The 18,145-nt window shown below is 41.6% G+C and overlaps 1 pseudogene; it reads right to left on the reverse strand.

Annotated features, from left to right (window-relative positions):
• Window positions 1–571: 571 nt before the first annotated feature.
• On the reverse strand, window positions 572–5,822 carry LOC111144398 (annotated as a pseudogene).
• Between the last annotated feature and the right edge of the window lie 12,323 nt (window positions 5,823–18,145).

Genomic DNA, 18,145 nt, shown 5'->3' on the forward strand with positions numbered 1-18,145 from the left:
TCCCATTGTATGAATGTACATTCAGAAGTGTCCTACATATTCTTGACCATTTTTTTCTTTCTTCTTTTTAAAATATTTAATTTATTTATTTGACAGAAGGAGTGAGATAGCAAGAGCAGAAACACCAGCAGGGGGAGTGGGAGAGGGGGAGGGAGGAGCAGGCTTCCCACCAAGCAGGGAGCCAAATGTGGGGCTCGATCCCAGGACTCTGGGATCATGACCCAAGCTGAAGGCAGAGGCTTAACAACTGAGCCACCCAGGCACTCTATTTTTCCTTCTCTCTAAATTTTATAATTATCTTGTTCATTTCCATTTAAAAAAGCAGATATTTTTATGAATTTTCATCCCTACCTCAACTCACGAAAAACTAACATTTTGATTGATTCCAATTTGGGGCAATTATGAAAAAAAAAAAAAAAAACCCTGCTAAAAGCACCTGTGTGCAGGTTTTGCAGGGATGTAGGTTTTCAACTAATTTGGGTAAATACTAAAACCACAACTGCCTCTTTGGAGTTTGCAGGCAGCAGGCATGACACTTGGAAATCCAACGTGACCCGTTTATTGAGGGAACTCAGAAAGCTCCATGTTTAAGTTCAGCCAAAGCCAGAGAGAGTTTCTGTAGGTTCAGACTCTGGGCAAGCTCCATGGCCTTATAGCCCTGTAGATCAGTGGTGGTAAAAATACTGTCTGGAATCTCTGGCAATCCCTGAAAGGAGACTTAGCACATAGAACCTGATGCCCAGACTACAAGACACAGGTGACAACATATCTGCAGCTGTCCATTAGAAGCCGATATTACCAGTGCCACTGAGGCACTGGTTCTTACTGGCCCAACAACCATCCACTGTGAGATGAGTAGCATATTTTGAGCAGAGTCTTTGCAGATCCAGAAGGTATGAGAAAATTAAATGCACGAAATAATGACATGTTCCTGTCAATTCACATATGGAAGGGTTCTTTATGAACAACTGATGAAAGAAGAAAGAATGTGTGCCTAGTTCCTACATGGGTCAGTGCATCATGTGGTTACTATCAGAAAATGATAAACTGTCACATTACAGCCACTTCTAGAAGTGGTCTTGAAGGGCAATAGTGAAAATGATGCTTTCAGTGGATTGAGCTGGAAGTGGTGAACTTGGAGATCTACTTTAAATGGAGACAGAACTGGCTGGGGTATATACTCCAAGGCAGAGGTTACCCAGCATTTGGTTCAGGAGCAAAACAGAAAAAAACAATAGGAAGACTGAACACATGAAAGTACCGGAGAGAGATTACTGAACCTATAGGACAGGCATAGAATAGGCAGATCCTTGACACTCGTGTTCATGACCACCATGGAGCTTTTCCTACAAAGATACTCTTAACGTATGGGAAGGATGACTTCTGTTACAGGTATAAATCTCCCTTCCTAGTGTCCATAGGGCTGAGGCAATGGGCCCATGAACTTAGTCACCTTTAGTGGTAGATAAAGAACCTATTTATGAGACCCACACACAAGCTCCCTTTGATAACAGCTAACATAGGGACAAACACTGCCGAATATCTAATCCACTATCAGCAAAGACAAACAATGAGTCCTTAAAAAGGCACCACGCTCTGAGGAATCAGTGTGTACTTGGCTTCTATGCCTACCACGCCCTAACAAGTGCCACACTCTGAGGACCCTCATGATGCTTTCTCTATTAACATTATATCCCAAACAGTATTATCTCAGACCAAAGAACCCACTGTGCAGTAAAACAGTGAAAGAAAAACTGTAACCTATTCTATGTCCCAGCCTGTTTCTGATAAAGGCCGAGATAAGATGCCACCCATATTACCAAGAGCTAGAATAAACGAGCCAAATAATCAAGAAGTGGAAGAGGCAGTTCAAGATGGCAGCATAGGAAGATCCTAAACTCACCTCTTCCCATGGACACAACTCCACAGCTACATATGGGTCTGAAAAAGATCCAAAAACAAGCAGAACAGCTTCTCTGCAACAACTGATAAAAGGGTCACATCAGGGTAAATAGGAGATACAGAGATAGAATCTCACCAACACCCCACCCCCAGCAAGGCAAGCCTCACTAGGGAACAATTTCACAATCTGGAGATTCTCCCTAAGAAATGAGGGGTTTGTGCCTCACATCAAGTACCCCAACCCTAGGGACCTGCACCAGAGACACAAGCCCCCAAAACATCTGGCTTTGAAAACCAACATGGCTTACATTCAGGAGACCCCAAGGACCTAGGGAACTGAGATTCCACTCTGAAAGGGCTCACATAGACTCAGTAATCCCAGGACACAGCACAAAAGAAGTTGGAAAAGCACATGAACCATCTGCAAAAAAAAAAAAAAAAAAAGATTCATTTGCTGATCTTAAAGCATGCTCTGGAGAGGCAAGGGATTATTGGGACCCCCTCCAGGAATGGAGATACTGGTAGACACCAATCCTGTGCTCTCCATCTATCTTGCCAGCACTAGCACTGGCATGCTCCACTGGTGTGCCCTGACCCTATACTCCTCTCCTGCCTTACTAAAACCGGTGGATACATGTAGTCCACACAGGAGATACCCCTTAGGCATTGGCTCTGGTGAACTGGGGACTTGTACTTCAGGGTCCCATGGGACAGAAACAATAAAAGAGACAGTTCCTGGCAAACTACCACCTCCCAGGGCATGAAGAAGAAGGAGGAAGAGAAGGAGGAGAAAGAGGAGGAGGAGGAGGAGAAGGAGAAGAAGAAGAAAGGGAAGACAATGATTTATTTACTTATCCTATAACTTCAGCATGAGGGGCAGGCTTCAGAATGACCACACATCTAGAGGCTATGGAGGTGCTCTAAGGGAATATAGGCCAGGTACACCATCTTTGCATCCCTCCTTTGCTTTGCTACATCTTGTGGGTACCTCCCAGAAAAGAGATTATACACTAGAGCCCTGATTTTCCCAACTCTCACTCAGGGCACACATTCAGATTGCCCAGTCTAGAGGCTAGCAGGGTTTACAAATGTGGCCCCAAAGGACTGTACAGTGGGTACTCTTGAGTTACTTCCCCTTGGAGTACAGACAGATCTTGGCAAATACAACAGTTGGAACTTAAAAAAGAATAAATCAGGCAGTTTAGATAATCACAAAGACTCAAAAGACAACCAAGAATTTGTGTAAGGTTGAACGATAAGGTTAACCTCCTACACATGGACACTTCTTCAAGATACATGAGGACACTCCTTCAAGACTGGGAGAGGTAGATGTTTTGCCTAATGAATACAAAAAAACACAGAGTCAAGCAAAATGAGGAAATAGGGGATATATTCCAAATAAAAGGATACGACAAAACCTCAGAAAAAGACCTTAATGAAGTAGAGATAAGTAACTTACCAGATAAAAAGTTCAAAGTCATGGTCATAAAGATGCTCACCAAAATTGGAAGAATGAGTGAATGCAATGAGAACTTCAACAAATAGACAGAAAATAGAAGAAAGTACTTAACAAAAGTCACAGAACTAAAGAATACAATAGCCGAATTTAAAAATACACTATAGGGCTCAATAGCAGGCTGCATTTTAAAAATACACTACATGGGCTCAACAGCAGACTACATGAAGTAGAAGAACAAATCAGAGCTGGAAGACAGCAGTGGAACTCACCCAAACAGGGCAGGGAAAAAAAATTTTTTAAAGAATTAAAAAAAAAAATAAAGATAGCTTAAAAGTCCTATAGGACAACATCAAATGAAATAACATTCATTATAGGGATTCTAGAAGAAGAGTGAAAGAGGAAGAAAATTTACTTGAAGAAGTAATGCCTGAAAACCTCCCTAATGTAGGAAAGGAAACATACATCCAGGTCTAGGAAGTCCAGAGAGTTCCAAAAAAGATGAACCTAAAGAGATCCATGCCATGACACATTATAATTAAAGTACTGAAATCTAGGGATAAAGAATCTTAAAAGTAGCAAGAGAAAAACAACTTGTTATGTACAAGGGAATTCCCCCTAAGACTATGAGCAGACTTTTTTTTTTTTTCCAGCTGTCATTTATTTTTGGCTCTTGGGGCAATGTTATATTTTCAATATGAAAAAAAGCAAGTTCAACACATGGGCTTAGGATGGTGGCCATCTACTGGGTTTTAAGCACTTGGTTCTAAATGGGATCTGATGAGACACAGCTTCTTGGAGAATTATCTTAAAAAACAAAGGGAAGTACCAACAGGACAGATGGGAGAAGGGGACACCAAAAGGAAATACAGGGTTACCCAGAATGGCAGAAATCTAGGTTTCCTGGAGTTGAAGAGAGGGGATATTCAACAAACAACAAGTGTTTATTGAGTGCTTATTATGTGCCAAGCACTGTATTCTAGGACCTCCCCTGCCCCTCCAAAAAAAGAAAAAAAAAGAGAGAGAGAGAGAGAGAGACAGAGGCAGAAAATGTAATTCTGAGGGAAAGGACAGGGGCAGCTGAGGAAGAAGGCTGAGGGAATGGAGAAGGCTGAGGGAATGGAGAAGCCTGAGGTGATGGTGCTCTGCCATAAGCCTCCTCTTCAGCCTCCTCACCGAAATCCTCCTCCTCTTCTGTGGTGGCATCCTGGTACTGCTGGTACTCGGAGACAAGGTCATTCATGTTGCTCCCAGCTTCAGTGAATTCCATCTTGTCCGTGCTCTCACCTGTGTACCAGTAGGGGAAGGCCTGGTGCAGGAACATGGCCATGAACTGCTCTGAGATGCACTTGAAGAACTCCTGGATGGCTGTGCTCTTTCCAATGAAGGTGACTGCCATCTTGAAGCCACAAGGTGGGATATTGCAGACCGCTGTCTTGACGTTGTTGGGGATCCACTCCACAAAGTAGCTACTATTCTTTTTTGCATGTTGTGCATCTGCTCATCTACCTCCTTCATGGACATCCGCCCACGGAAGACAGCAGCCACAGTGAGGTAACAGCCATGGCAGGGGTCACACGCAGCCATCATGTTCTTGGCATCAGAGACCTGCTGGGTGAGTTCAGGCACAGTGAGGACCCGATACTGCTGGCTTCCACAGCTGGTCAGAGGTGCAAAGCCAGGCATGAAGAAGTGGAGCTGTGGAAAGGCATGTCGATGGCTAGCTTCTGGAGGTCAGTAATGAGCTGACCAGGGAAGTGGAGGCAGGTGGTGACACCACTCATGGTGGCTGAGACAAAGTGGTTCTGGTCTCCATAGGTTGGCACAGTCAGCTTGAGAGTGCAGAAGCAGATGTCATAAAGGGCCTCATTGTCAATGCAATAGGTCTCATCTGTGTTCTCTACCAATTGATGGATGGAAAGGGTGGCATTATAGGGCTCGACCACAGTGTCAGACACTTTGGGTGAGGGTCCCACACATGATGTGGTCGGGATACTCTTCTCAGATCTTGCTGATGAGCAAGGTGCCCATTCCAGAGCCTGTGCCCTCACCCAGTGAATGGGTCAGCTGGAAGCCCTGCAGGCAGTCACAGCTCTCGGCCTTCTTCCTCACCACATCCAGGACTGAGTCAACCAGCTCAGCCCCCTCTGTATAGTGGCCCTTGGTACAGTTGTTGCCTGCCACAGAGTGACCAAAAACCAAAGTTGTCTTGTCTTAATATCTACCCAAAAGGACCTGAGTGAACAGAGTCCATGGTCCCGGGTTCTAGATCCACCAAGATAGCACAAGGAACATATTTTCCATGTGTAGCTTCATTGTAGTACATGGAGATGTGATCCAGCTGCAGGTCACTGTCACTGTGCTAGGTTCCAGTGGGGTCGATGCCATGTTCATTACTGATTACCTCCCAGAACTTGGCCCTGATCTGGTTACCACACTGACTGGCCTGGATGTGCACAATTTCCCTCACTGTTAAAATTCATTTTAATTTTTTTGCTCGCCTCAAGGTGTGTACAGAGCAAGAAAATGATATGGAATTTTTTTTTTCTGTACTGCTAGTCACAGGATGGAAGGATGGGATGTGTCCCAGAGGCTGAAGCAGCAAGGTCTGAGAACAGCTGCAGGAAGGTTCTGAGAGAGAGTATGAGCAGACCTTTTAGCAGAAGCTTTGCAGGCCCAAAGGGAGTGTCATGATATATTCAAAATACTGAAAGGGAAAAGAAAATAACAAAACACCATCCAATCAAGAACACTCTACCCAACAAGGCTGTCACTCAGAATTGAAGGAGAGATATAGATTGTTCCAGATAACCAAAAGCTTATCAACTTGTACCACTCAACTAGTTGTACAAGAAATTCTGGAGGACTTCTTTAAGCTGAAATGAAAAGGCACAAATTAGTTACAAGAAAACATTTAAAAGTAAAAAAAAAAAGGAAAGGAAAGAAAAAATCACTGGTAAAGTTAAATATATAGGAAAGATGGTAAATTAACCATTTATAAACATAGTATGAAGGTTAAAGGAGAAAAATAGTAAATTTAACAAAAACTGCAATGGTTAAGAGATACAGAAAATAAAAAGATGTAAAATATGAAATCAAACAATGTTGGGGGGATAATAATGCAGAGTTATAGAATGCATTCAAACTTAACTTGCAATAAACTTAAAGTAGACTGTCATATATAGGCAAATACATGCTACCTTCATAAAATCACAAAGCAAAAACCTATAGTAGATAATGAGAAAAGAATCTAAGCATAGCACTAAAGAAAGTAATCAAAATACGACAGAGAGGGCAAGAGAAGAAGAAAGGAACAGAAGAACTACAAAATAGCCAGAAAACAATTTACAAAATGTCAATAAACACATACGTACTAATAACCACTTTAAATATAAATGGACTAAATTCTCTAGCAGAATGGATAAAAAATAATTCATCTGTATGCTACCTATATGAGACTCACTCCAAATATAAGGGCATACAGACTGAAAGTGAAAGATAGTCCATGCAAATGGAAACAAAAAGAAAGCTGGGATAGCTATACTCATTAAGAGACAAAATAGACTATAAAACAAAGTCTGGTGATAAAAGACAAAGATGGACATTACATAATAATAAAGGGGTCAATCCAAAAAGAAGATACAACATTTATAAATATTTATGCACCCAACATAGGAACACCTAAATGTATAAGGCAACTATTAACAGACCTAAAGAGAGAAACTGATAGAAATACAGTATCCTAGAGGATTTTGATACCCCACTTATATCAAAGGACAGATCACACAGACTGAAAAAACACTAAGGAAACATCAGCCTTAAACAACACATTAGACAAGATGAACCTAATAGATAATATATAGAATATTCTATGAAAAGCAAGAGAATACACATCCTTCTCCAGTGCACATGGTAGACATTCTCCAGAACAGATATCATGTGAGGCCAAAACAAAGCCCTAATGGGCAGCTACATGCAAAACAATGAAACTGGACCATTCTTAACACCTTACACCATACACAAAAATTAACTCAAAATGGATTAAAGTCCTAAATGTCAGACCTAAAGCCATAAAACTCCTAGAAGAAAACATAGGCAGTAAACACTCTGATTGCAGTCTTAGCAATATTTTTTTGGACCAGACTCCTCAGGCTAGGGCAACGAAATCTAAAATAAATAGACTACAACAAACTAAAAAGCTTTTGTACAGCAAAGGAAACCATCAACAAAATAAAAAGGCAAACTATAGAATGGGAGAAGACATTTACAAATCATATATAAGGGGTTAATTTCCAAATCTATAAAGAACTTCCACAACTTAATATCCAAAAACAACAACCTTATTAAAAATTTGGCAGAGGACTTAGACATTTTTCCAAAGAAGACATACATATGGCCATAAGGCATATGAAATGGTGCTCAACATCACTAATCATAAGGGAAATGCAAATCAAAATCACACTGAAATATTGCCTCACATCTGTCCCATTGGCTATTATCAGAAAGACAAAAAATAACAAGTATTGGTGAGAGTGTGAAGAAAAAGGAACCCTCATGCACTGTTGGCAGGAACACAAGCTAGTGCAGCCATTATGGGAAACAGAATGGAGGTTCCTCAAGAAATTAAAAATAGAACTACTATACTATCTAGTACTTCCACTTCTGGGTATTTATCTGAAGATAAACAGCATCATTTGAAAGAGATCTATGCAGTCCTATGTTCAATGCAGAAGTACTTACAATAGCCAAGATACAAGAACAAATTAAATGTCTCTCTATGGTTGAATGGATAAAGAAAAAGAGAGTGAAGTATTACTCAGCCATAGTCTTCTGATGCATCGTCAGACACACTATCTGCTGCCCCACTGGCCCCCTTTCAGCCATCAAAAGAATGAAATCTTGCCATTTGCAACAACATGGACATAGGAGAGGTATTATGGTGAGTGAAATTAGTCAGAGAAAGACAAATACCTTGATAACTTCATTAGAAATGGAAGTTAAAAAAAAACAAATGAAATATAACAGAAATAGACTTGTGGATACAAGAAAAAACTATTGGTTACCAGAGTGGGGGCAGGGTTGGGAGTGGGTGAAACAGATGAAGGGGATTAAGAGGTACAAACTTCCAGTTATAAAATAAGTCTTGGGGATGTAAGGCATAGCACAGAGAATATAGTCAATAACATTGTAATAACTCAGGTGACAGATGGTAACTAGATTTATCATGAGGATCATTTTGTAACATATAAAATATCAAATCATTATGCTGTACACTTTAACAAGATATTGTACGGCATATATACTTCAAGAAAAAAAAAACATTCTGCTCTTTGAAATGCAAGACAGTGAGAGAGAAGATGACGGGAAAGAGAATAAGCAGGGAGGAAAGGGAGAGGTTTTTAATTTTTTTTTTTTTTTCAAAACAGGATTGCTTTGGGTTTTATTACAAATCTTTAACACAAGAACATTTGAGGAGGATAGTGATCCAGGAATGCCAGGGACTGAACCAAGCCAAGCGGTCACTTCAGGACACAGGATGTGCCATTGAGACGAGGGACCCCCCACTCCCCTACTTCCACCGAGCTTGCTCTGTGAGGACTGGTGGAGGGAGATATATGACTGTGAGTGGAGAGTGAGCAGGTGTCACCTGGCCCGGAAAGGTGGGTGCAGAACCTCACTGAGGCCATGAGTAAGACCAACCACGCCATTTGGAGAAATCAAAGTGTCATGAATGTGGGTGATCGATTCCTGATAGGGACCAAAAGTCAATCAAACTAAGCAGGGAAAGATTGTTAATTGGTATAATTAACTGTAGCAACTGATGAGACAAATACAGGAATTTGGGAAAGATGGATAGAAGTCTCACTGCAAATCCACGAATTTAATGATGGACAGAAAGAGTCAAGGGACGGGAAGGGCAAATCAGACAGCTAAAAGGCTAAAAATTCTGCATTTCCACACAAAGACAGACAAACTGCATGAATGGAGATCAGGCAGAAGGACAGAAACAGAGCAAGATACATACTCTGCTGGGTTAAAGGACGGGAAGGCGCCGTCTCAGAGTGGAGGGGTTTGCAGAGCAAACTTGCTCGGACCACCCACCTTGGGGCCACCAGAAGCCTCTTGCCGAGATGCCCACATTTGTGGGTTCCAAGACACTATGTTAAAAGTTAAGATATAAGGCATAGGACGTTAAACAAATTTGGGCAAAACTACCGCTGTGGAAGCTCGGGACACCGGATGTACTCTGGCTTTCGCCGAGTCTGTGATCTTCCACCACCTGGGGAGGCGATCGCCGGACCCCCGCACGTCTCCATAAGCGCGTGACTCGGCGGGCAGACAGCACAGGCTGGCTTTCGTCACCGGCCTCCGGCACCGAGTCCCTGACACCTGCCGCTACTCTCCCAGTCCCTTCCTGGAAGGAAAGGCTGACTACCCCCGTTCATCCCCTGGGCCTGCGGAAAGATCCCTCCACTTCGGACTAGGCAGGAATGAGTATCCGCGGCCCCTGCATGCCACAGGGCCGAATGTGCTGGACCCCACCAGTAATGGGCACAGCGTGCCTCAGCGTGTTCCGGCCGACAGAACAGACTGCCAGAGGACGTGTGAGCTATGGACAGTCCTCTCTCATGGTTCTGGAGGCTGCAGGTCCGAGACCGAGGCACGGGCCGATTCAGTATCTGGCAAGAAGCTACCTCCTGGTTCACAGTTGGCATTTTCTCCCTGTGTCTCCAAACGATGGAAAAGGCAAGGGAGCTCTGTGGCACCTTTTTTCTAAGGGCACTGATCCCACTCATGAAGGTGCCACCTAACTGCCCCCCTCTTCATATGATCACGCTGAGGGTTAGGATTCAGGGTACGAGTTTGAGGAGCACACAAACCACTGGGCGTCTGGCAGGGCACGCGTGGGAAGTGGATAGTGCGGATCCCCTACACTAGGAGCCCTCGAAGTTCTGTCTGCTCTCAGGGGCTTCTGGAGCGATGGCGGAGGATCTGGGCCTCAACCAATAGAGTAAATAATTCTGCATTTGACCCAATATTGAGGGTTCACAACACAGTATGTAATGGAGACATAGGTTCTCCCCAGGCAAGGGCTCTTCCGGCAGCCACCAGACCCATGTGGCTACTGAGCCCACAAAATGTAGCTGGACAAAAACACAACAAGCTGTAGGGATAAAATACACTGGATTTCCACGATATAGTCCCTCAACAAACGTAAAATATCTATAAATATAAGTTTACATCAGTGACATGTTGAAATGATAGTATATTGTGTTAAATAAAATATAGTAGTAAAATTAATTTCACCTTTTCCTTTTTTCTTTTCACTAGAAAATTGAAATTTACATATGTGGCTCCCATTTTAGGTCTTTTCAGCGATACAGATCTAGATGGTGCTTAATAGCTAATAGATGAGCGACCAATCTTTCAACATTGACTGTGGTCTGACACCCACAGCCATGCTCTCAGAACTAAGCCCCCATGAGAGGCGGTCAGACACCAGCAAACGGTCTGACTCAGCGGGTCTGCAGGGGCCCAGGCAACTGACCTTGGAGCAGGTGACACAGATACTACTGGGCCAGGGACCAGACTTTGAGAACTGCCATCACAGCACGTCAAATGGGCTCTACCATCTCGTGTGTCCTGAGAACTGGCTCGAGGAAAAGTTTTTGTTCGCACTGGGTAGGACTTCCGGTTGGCCATCATAAATTGCAAACCAAACAAGCCTTCCAGGACAGATTGTTCACGTAGTTATCCTAGGATCTCAAAACAAACGTGAGGAGGGTCGTAAGATGTTGCCTAGTAGTCTGAAAGCCAGAAGCAGGCAAAGGGCTCCCAAAACATCTCCATTCATCTAGAGTAACAGAAAAGAGGGTGGGAGTGGGTCTGAGTTAGTGCTCAGGTGGCAGGAGCTGGTGGGTAGGGACAGCAAAATCCAAAGGGGAGAAGAAGTGGACAACAGCTTATTAAAACCTGAACCGTGAAGCTCACAGCACATCTCGTCCTCTCTGCTGTACCCCGCAGGCAGCCTGGCATACCATGGGCACGTGGTTTTGTTTTTCAGCAGAGGTTAAGTCGATATCCCGCTCTCCTTCCTTCATGTTACATTCATAACTTGAGAAGTTATTGCAAAGACAGACTCCAGGCCCTGGCTTGTCCCTTCTCCTGATGGGAAGTCAGGGAACGGCCGAGCAATAGAAAAAGATTGATTTGTCCCTGGATATTAAGAACAGATCCCCACAAAGCGAAATTTAAGGTCAACCCGACTGGATCACCCGCTAGGGAAGTGCTTGAATAGGGGGCCTGCAGGGTCTTACAGAAGATCTCCTCCTGCCACACTGTTTCACTGGACTTCACCTTGTCTTTATTTTGCATCATTAAAGGGGTTCAGATTTGGAGGCTGTGCTTGTGGCGTTCGAAAGCCCAGCTCTGCTCTACTCAGAGGACACAGACAGGCTGTCTGCATCTCTCACGGGAAAAATGCAGTTGCATTCATTCTTATAGTTTAAGCACAAAATTAGCATTTTTAATTTCATTTGCCTCATTAATTCTCAAGGAAATTGTTTCTACAGAGCCCATTCCCAGTTCCCCAAAATTCAGTCACCGGAGCCTGTGGATCTTGACAGGTGCCTTACAGGGATTGTGACCCACACAAACCTATGCAGACACAGTCACATTTGCCCCACACGGGTTCCCAATGTGCCCGTGTAAACTCGTAATTTTATCACCTGTATTGATGAACATGTAGAATCTTAATTTTACCAGTCTCCTAGGTGATCACAGTTTCCTAGGATTTTAAAACACTATTCTCTAAAGAATATACTAATATAGTCTCAAGTAATCCATACAGAAATAAGCAAATGAAAAATAAAAATCTCCGCTCACCACTCCCCATGCTGCCCTCTAGAGAGGCAAATTCTGTTATGATTTTGATGTAAATGTTTCCAGAACACCTACTATGTGTTTACACGTGGATCTGTACACCTATAAATCTTCTCTCCGTTATATAAATGGGATTAAGTTCAACACACTCTGTGGAAATCATTTTTTGTTCCTTAAGAAGAACATTTTACTGTTTGAGACGATGTTTTACGTCCGAGAATAGAATGCACGTGGGCTCACGCAGGCACACGTGTGTGCACAAGCACCCGGGGAAAGTACTTCATGGGATAGATACGCCTTTTTTTAAAAGTCATTAACCATTACTATTTAACCATGTCCTTATGAATAAACATTAACTTTCTCTCCAGTAGTCCTCTATTCCAAGCTATGCTAAAATGAACATTGTGCTAATAAAAAAAAAAGTGAACATTTTTCCAAAATAGAAAACTGAAAATGGAATTGCATGTGTCTTGATACGGGTATCTCCTGTTGCTCTTCAGAAAGATGGAGCCAACTTCTACACACAGTACTGACACAAATACATCAATACTGGGTGTTAGATTTTTCTGTTTTAAGAGAATACAGTGAATATGCATAGATCATTTTCTAGGAACACTTTCACTAGACAGTCCGTCTACCCTACTCACTCCTAACCCTTTCACTGTACTGGTCCCTGAGCTGATACCGCATTATTTCAACAGCAGAGATTTACATTGGGATTTTCTTTTTCAAAGTTTCCTTCCTAGTTTTTTAGTTATTCACTTTTCTCAATAAATTTTAAAAGTGGATTGTGAGGATCCAGGAAAAAAAAATTCTTGGAGTTTTTATCTGTTTTTATTTTATTTTATTTTTTTAAAGATTTCATTCATTTACTTGACAGACAAAGATCATAAGCAGGCAGAGAGGCAGGTAGAGAGAGAGGAGGAAGCAGGCTCCCTGCTGAGCAGAGAGCCCAATGCGGGGCTTGATCTCAGGACCCTGGGATCATGACCTGAGCCAAAGTGAGAGGCTTAACCCACTGAGGCACCCAGGCGCCCCTCTTGGAGTTTTTATTGGCATCCAGTCAATCTTATAGGACAATTAAAAAAAAAAAGATTATAAAGTTAAAATCCTTATTTATTCGGCAACATGATCTGCCTTTCTAATTTTTCATGCCTCCTCACATAATTTATTATGTTTATTTCAGTGTAGCGTTGTTTGGGAAGATCACAGCTCTATCACGTAATGCTGTGCAACCTTAGATAACTTACCCTATCCGTGCCTCATTTTTTTCATCTAGTAAATGAAAAGAATACTAGCTATCAAAACAAGTGCTTGTGTAAAAGTATCAACTTTTCTTTTTCTTTTTTATTTCTTTACTTTAAAAAAAATTTATTGGACAGAGAGAGAGCACAGGTAGGCAGAGCAACAGGCAGAGGGAGAAGGAGAAGCAGGATCCCAATGTGGGACTCAATCCCAGGACCCTAAGATCATGACCTAAGCCGAAGGCAGACGCTTAAACCTCTGAGTCACCCATGTGACCCCAAAGTGTCAGTTTTTAAAAACAATACCTACACTCCCACTCATTTCTAGTGTATTTGTGTAAATGGATTTTCCTCTTAATAAATTTAACAAAGGCTTATCTGTATTACTGCTTCTTTCAAACTATCAGGTTTTTTGTTTCATCGAATATTCAAGAATATCCTTTTGTGGTTTTGTTTTTATTTTTTGCTTTTAACTTTGGTAATTTCTTACCTTGACTTTCCTTAGATTTGTTTTAGTCGTCTTTATCTTGTTGAGGTAAATACTCAGTTCCAACACAAAGATGTCTCTTTCCTAGGAAGGATTTCTGATTGTTTCTAGAGTTGAACTTGAAGAACCCAGGTTTGAATTGCATGGGTCTGTTTATGTGCAGTTTTTTCCTCCAATAAATATAATACATTGCTGTAAACATATTTTCTCTTCCTTATGAGTTTACCATTTTCTTTTCACTAGCTTACTTTATTATAAGAAAACAGTATGTTTTACAGAGAACACACAAATGTGTTAATCGACATTATATTATTAGCAAGGCTTCTAGTCAACAGGAGGGTATTAGTGAAGTTTTGTGGGAGTTAAAAGTTATAGGTATATTTTCACCTGTGCAGGCGTTGTCAGCCCTAACCCCCATCTTCTTCAAGGGTCAAGGTAGATAGTGTACACAGATACACTTTTTTAAGGTATGGTATGTCCTACCACCCAAATTTTGGAAAGGAGAACCCTGAGAAGTTACTTAAATTCTCCAAGGTCAGGCAAGAAAATAAAGGCAAGGAAAGGGCAGGAGTGAAAAGTAGGCATTTAGTTTCAGGGTTTGTGTGCTTTGCCAACTCAACACTCTGCCTCTGAGTACAACCTGAGAGTTCCACCTCCACAAGTTTCTATGTGAAATTCCACCACTGTTACTCATTTGAAAAAGCACCTTTTTTCTTCCTCTTTAACATAAGTTATTTTTAAGGATTTTGGTTTACTGTTGTCTGGTAACTCCAAAAAGACAGTTTGGGCATGGTAATGACACTTGGTATTTATTTTTGCCTGTCTTTGTTGTAATTGCTAGGTGCATTGCATTGTTTCAAGTAAATATTGTATATATGATTTTTCCCTTTTAAAAACCTGAGCTTCCCGGGACGCCTGAGTGGCTCAGTTGGTTAAGCGGCTGCCTTCAGCTCAGGACATGATCCCAGTGTCCTGGGATCGAGAGTCCCACATCGGGCTCCTTGCTCAGGCAGGAAGCCTGCTTCTCCCTCTGCCTCTCCCTGCCACTCTGTCTGCCTGTGCTCACTCTCTCTGACCAAAAAAAAAAAAAAAAAAAAACCTGAGCTTCCCTTTCTTAATACAATATTTTTGGTAAACATTGGCTTGTGTTTAAAATGACTACATATTATGTGTTGAGTACAAATAGGTACCACATGGTTTTATTGAAATATTCATATGACTGTGTTGTTTGTATACTTGCCCTGTTGATTGTGAGTGAAGATTTGCTTTCATCCTGTGACTATGTCCTTTTTATTTATGTTCTAATTATTTCTGCTGTATGTATTTTAAAGCAATATAAGAAGCTTAATAAAGGCTGTGGCCTCATTTTTGGAGTAGATTAAATAGTTTATCAATATGAAATCTCGTTTCCCCAGTTAAGGGGTTTGAGATTTGCCTTTTTTTTTTTTTAAATATACTGTCATATTTATTTTCCCCTTTGTTTGAATTTGCCTTTTTTAAAATGTCTCATTTCTTTATTTGCAGGGGTGCTCTAACATTTATTGTATATTTCTTACACTACAGCTGAGCTTGTAAACCAGTCTCTTTTACTTAGAATTTAACTCATTTACATGTATTTGGTTGTGAATATGAACTGGGTTTTTTCTTCGACCTCCATTCACTCTAAAACCAATGTAGGGTTTTAGAAAACACACAGTTTTATAGATTTTTTTTTTCTACAACAGAGCTTTTATTATTAAACATACTAATGTACTTATTTGGTACAAAATCGAGCAAACGTCTTTCTCCCCTCTACCCTCATGCGGCCACCACAGAACTTCGTGTTCATAAAAACACACTTTTGGAAGCAGTCATGACAGGTAAAGGAAAGTGCAATTCTGAAAATAACACCATATAACCAACCGAAGGGTGGGAACAAAACCAGGCAGAGGTTAGTGGGTTTCTTGGCTAGCTCCCTGCTGAAGGCCCCAGTCCTGCTCATCTTCTCTCCACAGGGAACATTACAGGAGCAGAAACTCCTGATTATCCTTTAAGTAGTACCACCCAACTCCCTTGGTAGCATGTTTCTTTCACTTCCATCTATGCTGATGTTGTAAACAGCTGATCTATAACTTCTTTTGTTTTTAAAATATTTTATCTATTTATCTCAAAGGGAGAGAGAGCACAAGCAGGGGTAGGGGCAGAGGGAGAAGCAGACCCTTGCCTGACTTGGGGCTTGATCCCAGGACCCTGGGTTTTATAAAATCCTATAGTTTTATAGATTCATCTGCATAACTTTAATCTCTTTTTAAGCCTATTTTTTTTTTCCTTTTCCCCATAGTCTGAGGCAATTTCCTGGTATTTTCCCAATCACTATTTTTGTCTTCAGTTACAACTATTTTTTTTTTAAATAACATGATTAATTTGCAAGACTAATTCTTGTTCTCGCATTACTTTTTAATGGTATTATTATTATTATTATTTTAATATTTTATTTATTTATTTGATAGAGATCACAAGTAGGCAGAAAGGCAGGCAGAGAAAGAGGAGGAAGCAGGCTCCCTGATGAGCAGAGAGCCCGACGCGGGGCTCGATCCCAGGACCCTGGGATCATGACCCGAGCAGAAGGCAGAGGCTTTAACCCACTGAGCGACCCAGGCGCCCCTAATGGTATTATTTTATGGAAGCACAAAAGTCTCACGTATCTTTAGAAGTATTCTTTGGAATTTTTTTTTATTTTTTTTATAAACATATATTTTTATCCCCAGGGGTACAGGTCTGTGAATCGCCAGGTTTACACACTTCACAGCACTCACCATAGCACATACCCTCCCCAATGTCCATAACCCCACCCCCCCTCCCAACCCCCCTCCTCCCATCAACCCTCAGTTTGTTTTGTGAGATTAAGAGTCACTTATGGTTTGTCTCCCTCCCAATCCCATCTTGTTTCATTTACTCTTCTCCTACTCCCTTAACCCCCCATGCTGCATCTCCTCTCCCTCATATCAGGGAGATCATATGATAGTTGTCTTTCTCAGATTGACTTATTTCGCTAAGCATGATACCCTCTAGTTCCATCCATGTCGTCACAAATGGCAAGATTTCATTTCTTTTGATGACTACATAGTATTCCATGGTGTATATATACCACATATTCTTTATCCATTCATTTGTTGATGGATATCTAGGTTCTTTCCATAGTTTGGCTATTGTAGACATTGCTGCTATAAACATTCGGGTGCACGTGCCCCTTCGGATCACTACGTTTGTATCTTTAGGGTAAATACCCAGCAGTGCAATTGCTGGTCATAGGGTAGTTCTATTTTCAACATTTTGAGGAACCTCCATGCTGTTTTCCAGAGTGGTTGCACCAGCTTGCATTCCCACCAACAGTGTAGGAGGGTTCCCCTTTCTACGCATCCTTGTCAGCATCTGTCATTTCCTGACTTGTTCATTTTAGCCATTCTGACTGGTGTGAGGTGATATCTCATTGTGGTTTTGATTTGTATTTCCCTGATGCCGAGTGATGTGGAGCACTTTTTCATGTGTCTGTTGGCCATCTGGATGTCTTCTTTGCAGAAATGTCTGTTCATGTCCTCTGCCCATTTCTTGATTGGATTATTTGTTCTTTGGGTGTTGAGTTTGCTAAGTTCTTTATAGATTTTGGACACTAGCCCTTTATCTGATATGTCATTTGCAAATATCTTCTCCCATTCTGTCAGTTGTCTTTTGGTTTTGTTAACTGTTTCCTCTGCTGTGCAAAAGCTTTGATCTTGATAAAATCCCAATAGTTCATTTTTGCCCTAGCTTCCCTTGCCTTTGGTGATGTTCCTAGGAAGATGTTGCTGCGGCTAAGGTTGAAGAGGTTGCTGCCTGTGTTCTCCTCAAGGATTTTGATGGATTCCTTTCTCACATTGAGGTCCTTCATCCATTTTGAGTCTGTTTTCGTGTGTGGTGTAAGGAAATGATCCAATTTCATTTTTCTGCATGTGGCTGTCCAATTTTCCCAGCACCATGTATTGAAGAGGCTGTCTTTTTTCCATTGGACATTCTTTCCTGCTTTGTCGAAGATTAGTTGACCATAGAGTTGAGGGTCTATTTCTGGGCTCTCTATTCTGTTCCATTGATCTATGTGTCTGTTTTTGTGCCAGTACCATGCTGTCTTGATGATGACAGCTTTGTAATAGAGCTTGA

The sequence above is a fragment of the Enhydra lutris genome, unplaced genomic scaffold (genome assembly GCF_002288905.1).
Source record: "Enhydra lutris kenyoni isolate GAN:26980312 unplaced genomic scaffold, ASM228890v2 scaffoldscaffold11, whole genome shotgun sequence".
In the NCBI taxonomy this organism is placed as follows: domain Eukaryota; kingdom Metazoa; phylum Chordata; class Mammalia; order Carnivora; family Mustelidae; genus Enhydra; species Enhydra lutris.